Source organism: Cannabis sativa, chromosome 5, assembly GCF_029168945.1.
Source record: "Cannabis sativa cultivar Pink pepper isolate KNU-18-1 chromosome 5, ASM2916894v1, whole genome shotgun sequence".
NCBI classification, from domain to species: Eukaryota; Viridiplantae; Streptophyta; class Magnoliopsida; order Rosales; family Cannabaceae; genus Cannabis; species Cannabis sativa.
Window position 1 is genome coordinate 10,167,336 of NC_083605.1, and position 8,748 is coordinate 10,176,083.

Below are 8,748 nucleotides of genomic sequence, written 5' to 3' on the forward strand. Positions count from 1 at the left end.
CATTCACACACACAAAATTAGTTAAGTCCTGATCATATGTTTATTCACAATTACAGTATCGTCAACACAGTGGAATGTGATTGTGATCATATGAATCAAAAGAATAAGTCCCTGTTTCATCAGTGTTTTGGATTTACACTAATGTGATAATCAGCGATGATGTGTACTTACACTTGGAGTAAGTGTTATGTTCTTTCCAGGACATTAGTAAAGTATACTAGTTTTGAATGTATGGAGTATACATTGGACTGGACCGATATTGCAACTAAGTTAAGATATTACAAACTTACCGTTATATATATCTTTCCAAGTCAATATCAGTAGTTGATCTTAAGATTAAAAGAATCTAAATCCTGATATGCTTAGGCTCAACTCAGGAGTACTATTCATGTTCTTTGATTTATTAGTTAAGCCTACTTTTGGGTCAGGGTGATACGTATATTTTGGGAACATGATAGTATGATTGAGTGGGAGTGCTGAACATAAATATGGAATCTATAGCTTCTACTGGTGTATAGAAGTCAAGTGATGATTCCCTTCGAGCTTAGCAAATAGAAGTAAATGGATGAGCTCTTGTTTAACCGACTAATTATTAGATCACTAAATACCATTTACAGGTAGCTAAGTGTTTTAAGGGGCAAAATACATTGAGGGGTGAGAACAGTAAAATTATCCCATCTCGATGTAGATCATCTATATAGAGGATCTTTAAATCATAATAAGATTATAACAATGGTTAAATGAGATAACATATTGATATCGTGGAACATATAATATGCTCTATATAAGTCTGAGAGTGCAATTCTAAGTTCTAAGAGTGGATTCAACGAAGAATTAATAAGTAGGAATTTACTTGGTAAATTTAGTTCACTTATTGGAAGCTCAGCATATAGATCCATGGTCCCCATTCTAGTTGAGAACATTCTGCTTGTAAGACTCATTAATTGATTCGTGATTGATCAATTATAATTCTAAAGTTAGACTATGTCTAATTTATGAATTTTCACTAAGCAAGGGTGAAATTGTAAAGAAAAGAGATTCTAGGTTTATTTATTTATTAATGGACTTTATATGTCTAATTAATAATTAAATTAAATGAAAATATTATTTAATAATCTATTTTAGTTATTAAATAATTAGTTTTGGCATTTAAATGGTTAGAATTGAAAAATTGGCGTTTTTGAGAAAATAGAAATAAAATTTGTTAAAACTGCAAAATCAAGTGGGGCCCATTATCACACCATGGCCGGCCACTAATTGTGGAAATTCAAATTGATATTTTCATTATTTTAATGCCAAATAATTCCTAACCTAAACCTAGTAGTTGCCTATAAATAGAAAGTGATGGCTCAGTCAAATTATATGCTTTCATAAGTTTTCATAACATCTTTTGACAGAAATTTCTCTCTTCAGAAAAACTGAGCCTTCCCTATTTTCTATACTTTGGCCGAAATCCTCTTCTCTTTTCCTCTTCCTAAATTTTGACCCTAGTGAAAGAGTGAGTGCCCACACACAGCAAGCAGTAACTCAATCATAGATTGGAAGACTGTGAATGATCAAACTCAAAAGAAGAAGGACATTCGGGCTCAGATCTTGATTATACTCTGCTACAGAAAGGATACAAGGGTTAGAGATCTGAGTGGAAGGAGACATTAATTCCGCTGCATCAATGTAAGGTTTTCTTAACTTTATATGTGTTTATTTTATCGTTTTAGAAAGTTCATATTTAGGGTGTTAAACAACATACTTGTGAGTAGATCTAAGACCCTAGTAAAATAAATTCCAATAACTGGCCTCAGAGCCATGGTAATTGATTTGCTTGCAAGAAATTTGGACTTTAAAACGATTGTTTGTTATTTGGATGTAATCATGTTGTATTGAGTGTTATTTGATGATTGATTGATGTTTGTGAATTTTCGTAAAAAATAATTGAAATTTTGTTTCTGGAATTATTTTTATTGAATATTATGGAAAAAATTAAGCAAGTTACTTTTTTACAGAACTCAATTTGGATTTAATTTGAATTAGTTATGATTTTTAGAAGATTCGAAAAAAGATAAGGATGCTGTGCATCACTCACGCGCGCGCGGAACCGAGTGCACCTCGGTCTCACGCGTATTCAGACAGGATTTTGTCCGAGCTACGCGCGCGGGTGTCTGAAGACACCCCATTCCGCATGCGGATATGCTGCAAGTCTCCCATTCTGCCGAGGTTTCTCGGCCAGCCCCTCTGTGAGCGCGCGCGGACAGGTATGCAACGCATACCGTCCGTACAGCTCACAATTTTTTCGTTTTTCTTCGTTTTTTCATGTTTTTTCATGGATTTAGGTTCCCATTTTTTGTGTAGTTTTGTATTTATACATTTACTATTCCTAATTCAATTCTAATTATCATAATTAATTAATTTAATATTTTTTTTTAAATTTAATTCATGATATTAGTGTAATTTGAATTTGAAATAGTCAATATCTATCTTTTTTGCTTAATTATCTATCTTATTTTTAAATTTGATTATATCTTATCTTATTTTTAAATTTAAGGTCAGATTTTAAATTTTTTAAATTATTTTTTTTTTAAATAATTTGACCTTATTTAAATTTAAAATAAGATAACTATAATCATGTAATTTTAAATAGATGTAAGATATTTTGCTAACTTTTAAATTTTGTCATTTTATTTATTTAAATTAAATTTAAAATCTGAAAAAGGTATTTAATTTTTTTTTTAATTTTTATTTATAAAATAACATTTAATTTTTAAATGTAGTTAGCAAATTTTGAAATGATATTTAGGTTAGTTGAAACCTAATTTTTCAAAATTGTAGGTTTAATTTTTAATAATTATTTTAAATAATTTCAAAATTAAATATATATATTTTTTTATTTTTCGAAAAATAATTTTTTTATTTTTATTTATTTTTGAAAAATTAAATATTATTTTATTTATTTATTTATTTAATTATTTTATTTATTTTTGAAATTTATTTATTTAAAATTAAATAAATCCTACTTCCAACTATCCAGCTAACCTTATTGCAGGAGTATATGGTTTTAGCTTGTGTGTAAGTTTTTCAAAACCTATTATTACTTGATTGCAAATAGTCATGGTTAACCTTTTGCCAGATCTAATGATCTGATGGCTCCCTTGGTCAAGTTAATAATTTGTAACAGGTAAATTTTACAATCTTCTTTCATCTGTGTATGACCTAGCAACATGATAGAACCCATCAAAGTTTGTGCCTGTGTGAGCCTATATGTTTATTTTATTATATAGATGCATATAGGTTGTTGCTAAATAAAATGTCACACCATGATAGATTTTATTTAGGTCCATTTAGTTTTTGGACCTATTCAATTAATAACAGTTATTTATTTTAAGGTTAAATTCCTCTCTTTTGGGCCTTGTGTGAGAGTTGGGAGCCATAGAAGTGGGTACGACATACTGAACCCAGCACCCCCTCACATGAACTACCCCAATTGTGAAGGCCCATTTGCCTGATTTAAATAACTGTACTAGGTTAATTATATTAGTTTGACCTAATAAAATTGAATTAGCAACATAATTAACTTTTAAAATATATGAAATTTATTTTCATTTTAATATTTTAAAGTTAATTTTAAGAAAAACACTTTTAGTTTTAGATATTATTTCTAGACAAACTATTTGTATTTTTCTTGTATTTAATTAAATAAAGAATTTTAACTAACTAGATTCTTTCTGGAGCTTATTTAATTAAATATTCCTATTTAAGTTATAAATTAGTTATTTTAACTGATTTTTCATATCTAACTTAAATTTGAATATTTTATTTAAATTTTAAATTAAGTTGAAGAATCCTAGACATTAGTTATTAAAGATTCTTAAGATATTTTTTAAGTTAGTTTTAAACTTAAAATGGAATATTTTTCAAATTAAGTGGTTACAACTTAATTTTTGATATTTAATTAAATCTAAATTTGAGATTATTTAAGTTCTAGATTTTTTCTAAACAACTTAAATTAGATATTTTTCAAATTTTTTTGTTGAAAAGATACTTAGTCAAATAAGATATTTTCTAAATAGTTATTTCTAGACTACTTATTATTTCTAATATTTAAATAGGAAAATATTATAAATTGTGAAATTAATTATTTAAATTATTAATTTTGGTACAATTTTATTTAAGTATATTTTTCCTAGTATTAAACTAGAAATTAATAATTAAGCCTTCTCTACACTTAATTATTTATTTCTTGAATTTAATACATTTAATTAAGTTGAAAAATTTAAATATCTAAGTTGATTTTCATCATGATACTTAAATATTTATTTTTTCATGACACTTAATTAAATAGAAAATTATTTTTAGGTTGAAATTTAATTTTTCAACTTAAATTTAAATAATTTTTAAAATATATTTTTTCTTTATTTTATTGATCAATTTCGAAAAATTGCATTGTAATTATGCAATATTTTTGAATTTATCTTGAAAAATAGATTGAGTTGTAAATTAATTATTTATTTTAATTAATTCTTGGACCAACTTAGATCAATGATTTTTTCATTTATTGATTAATTTAAAATATATATTATTAGAAATTGAATTAATTAGTCAAAAGAAAATCTAGATAGGTGATATTTTTGCTTGAAGTATTTTTTTTTCTAAGTATTTATTAGTATTTTCGAAAATTGGTATGGCTTTATACTTTATTTTTTCGAAAACAATAAATATATTCTTATGGAAATTTTTAAGTTGTTAATTAATTTCAATTAATACAACTTAAATTAATTTCCTTAATATTTATATTTAAAATTACTACTAAGATGGAAATAATTAATTTTATTTCAATCACCATCTAAGTATAATTTTATAAATATTATATTAAATTCTTATTTTTGAATTTTTTTAATTCTAAATTTGATATTTAATGAATATATTTATTAGAATAATAAAGAAAATACATTTTAAAGAATGAGCTTTATTATTATTAAGATATTCGATCTCCATTGTTGGTTTTACATCGCGTTTGTTTTAGTGAGTAATCCTCCCTAATGGAGGAACGTTCATTAGCAATTTCACACCGTTTAATCTCGAAAGAGAAGTAGTTTGTAAGTGTTTTATATGGTATAGATCACCCTAATGGTGGCGACCATATTTGACTTGCAAATTGCGAAACAATAGTAGTAGCTCATAAGATAGAATAGCCTTGACTCTCGCCTAAACGGGACAACGCCGGATTCCAATCTTGATCGAATAAAAGGTTGCTAGAATGTTTAACATTTTAGATGAGCTGACAACTCTATTCAATAGATGGTAGCTTTGACTCTCGCCTAAACGGGACAGTGATATCAGTTTATTGAAAAACCTTAGAAATTATTTAGGATTGAATTTTTTTTTAAGTATTTTCTCATATCATCCTACTTGCTATGTGCTTATAATTTCTGAATTGATTTTGTGTTAAACCATTATTGATTTCTATTGATTGATTTCTATTATTTTGTAGTATCCTGTGTTATCATAATGAATCCCATGTTATCACTGTTGACTGAAAATAAGCTGAATCGATCTAACTTTCCTAAATGGAATGAGAACATTAATATTGCTCTCATAGGAGAAAGTGCCTTGTTTGTTTTAACTGAGCCGTCACCTGAAGTGCACAGGGACAATGCATCCAAAGCTGTGAAAGAAAAGTATGAGCGTTGGCAGAAAGAAAATAACAAAGCTCTATACTTTATGCTTTCCAGCATGGTTGACACCCTCAAAACTCGGTTTTCTAAAATCAAGAAGGCTGCTGAAGTTATGACGAAGTTAAATGAGCTATTCGGTAAGGCATCACTTCAGTCACGCTTTGACGCGACTAAGAAGTACATTAATGCACGAATGGAACCTCATCAAAACGTGCGTGACCATGTTCTCCTCATGTCAAGTTATTTCCAAGAAGCCCAGGATCATGGTGCTGAAATGGACAACGCTACTCAAGTAAGCCTTATCTTGAATAGCCTGACTCCAGCATTTCTACCATACACATCAAATTATGTCATGAATAAGAAGGAAATAGACTTTCATGAATTAGTCAATGACCTTCAAACTTATGAAAATTTGATTGGAAGACCCAAGTAGAAAGGGAGTAAACCTCACAATCCTGGGAATGGTAATGGGACGATGAAACCTGAAGCAAATGTTGCCTCTGCTTCAAAACCCAAATCTAAGAAGAAGTGGAAGAACACCAAGAAGCGTGCAAAAGCCATGAAACACAAAAAGGCTGCTGCTTCTGGTGATGCTACACTTAAAGGAAAGTGTTTCTACTGCAATGAGAAAGTTCATTGGAAACCCAGTGTCCTAAACTTCTTGCAAAGAAACAAGGTATTTCTATTTATAAACTTTAAGAGTTTTAGTGAATTATTATCCACTTGGATTTATGATTCTGGACTAACTTTGTTTATTTATTTTCTTCTTCTTATAGGCCAAGCTACTTGAACTCAGATGAGTTGGATCGAAAAGCTGGACCAGGGTGAAATCGTCCAGATGAAGATGAAGCTCTTCAATTTATTTTTGAATTAATTGTTTTAGTTTAAAGACAATTTGGATTTCAAATTTTAGTTAGGGATATTTATCCCTGTTTTTCTCATATTGTTGAAATACATTTTTTTATTATTCATAAAGTTTTTATTTTCGAACTCAACCATTGCAATTTATGAGATTGAGCTTCATTTACTTTATCTTCATCAACTATTACCACATTATATTTATATGTTTGTATGTGTCAGTGTTTTTATTATTGATGCAAATTCTATATATTTAACTCGTCATAGAGTTCTATTAAATAAACACTAGAAACTAATTCTATGTTTATTAATAATTGTTCATTCTAATACAATTATTAAGAATTTGTTTAATAATAGGATTTTTTGATCTGATAGGGCTGGAGAAAAGTTAAGAAAACTATGCAATTCAACGATCTTTTATATCTAATGAACTCTGGATAGTATTCAACTCCACATAAACTCTATCACACTTAGAGAATCATGATCTATACAACCTTTAGGGGTGGATCATAATCTCTATATACTTAGGGGTGGAGGTTATCCACAGTACCCTATATGTATATACTTAGGGGTGGAGTCTATTCCACAATTCCCTATGTAACACATATTTTCTTTAAACATGGAAGTAATATAATGAGTTAGCTATTATCAATATAAATCCTTGATCTTGATTGTATGTTCCATTTCGTTTTACTATTGTAAGTAAAAGTTTGATACCTATGAAAGTTCTTTGATAAAGTTTCACACTACCTTAATTGAGTGGGAGAATTTTAAAATTCTATTCCCATCTTCATTAGGTTGATACTTGTGATAGCTACTTAAGAACACTACTGAAAAGCAAATCTAACCATACACATGGATAGGTATAACTTATCAGAATTATGAGAATAAGATAAAGAACTCTAGTTCAGTCCATTCGAATAACTTGAACCAAGATTTCTTAATCCTCATAAAATTTTATGGTATCTTAATTTTGATTACTTAATCTCTGGCATGTATTTTTCACTTCAAATACTAGTCTGCTATGTTGATGACTTAGTCTTAACTTAAAGTTTCAGACTAATACAAAAGTCACAACTAGATAACTCTCCAAACATAAAGAGGTTAAAAGTATTATTTAACCAGACATCTGCTGTTGAGTGTGAGTTATCTGAGATGTAATCAAATAGGGAACATTAGAAGATATTCAAGAAAGATTTATGAAAGTGATCTATATGTTAGATATTAAGGAACTGTGTATCAGTTGTCCTTGTATCTCACCATCTAATTTCGAAATTCTTGAGATGGTGCTTACTTTGGGGGTGGAGGAATTATTCTATAATAATTCAAGCTCTACCAGAGAAGAATTATAACTTTGTGAATTTGAAAATACCAAGAAAGTTATATTACTGAAGAAAAGTCTACACTGTATTATCTCAATTACATATTTTAAAATATGAGAGATATGTCTTCTGTTTATTCAGATGTACTTTAAAACAGTAAAGATTTCAGTATCCCTTGATGAGTAAAACATATAGTAAAGGATGTTTCATAAGTGTATTTATGAACTAGTTTCCAGAAGTTTGGGTGGATTCAAAAATACTACACTTGATCTGAAGATCAAGACATCAGATTGACCTATTTGCATACTTTGTTTTATATTAGTGCAAGTGTGAGTTTGTTGGGTTTTATGCCCTAAATAAAACTCTTTACAATCTGATTAGTTATCAATATAAGAAATTTGAAGTGATTAATGTTTGCATGAATTTTACATGCTAATGGTTTAATATGTTTAATACATTCACACACACAAAATCAGTTAAGTCCTGATCATATGTTTATTCACAATTACAGTATCGTCAACACAGTGGAATGTGATTGTGATCATATGAATCAAAAGAATAAGTCCCTGTTTCATCAGTGTTTTGGATTTACACTAATGTGATAATCAGCGATGATGTGTACTTACACTTGGAGTAAGTGTTATGTTCTTTCCAGGACATTAGTAAAGTATACTAGTTTCGAATGTATGGAGTATACATTGGACTGGACCGATATTGCAACTAAGTTAAGATATTACAAACTTACCGTTATATATATCTTTCCAAGTCAATATAAGTAGTTGATCTTAAGATTAAAAGAATCTAAATCCTGATATGCTTAGGCTCAACTCAGGAGTACTATTCATGTTCTTTGATTTATTAGTTAAGCCTACTTTTGGGTCAGGGTGATACGTATATTTTGG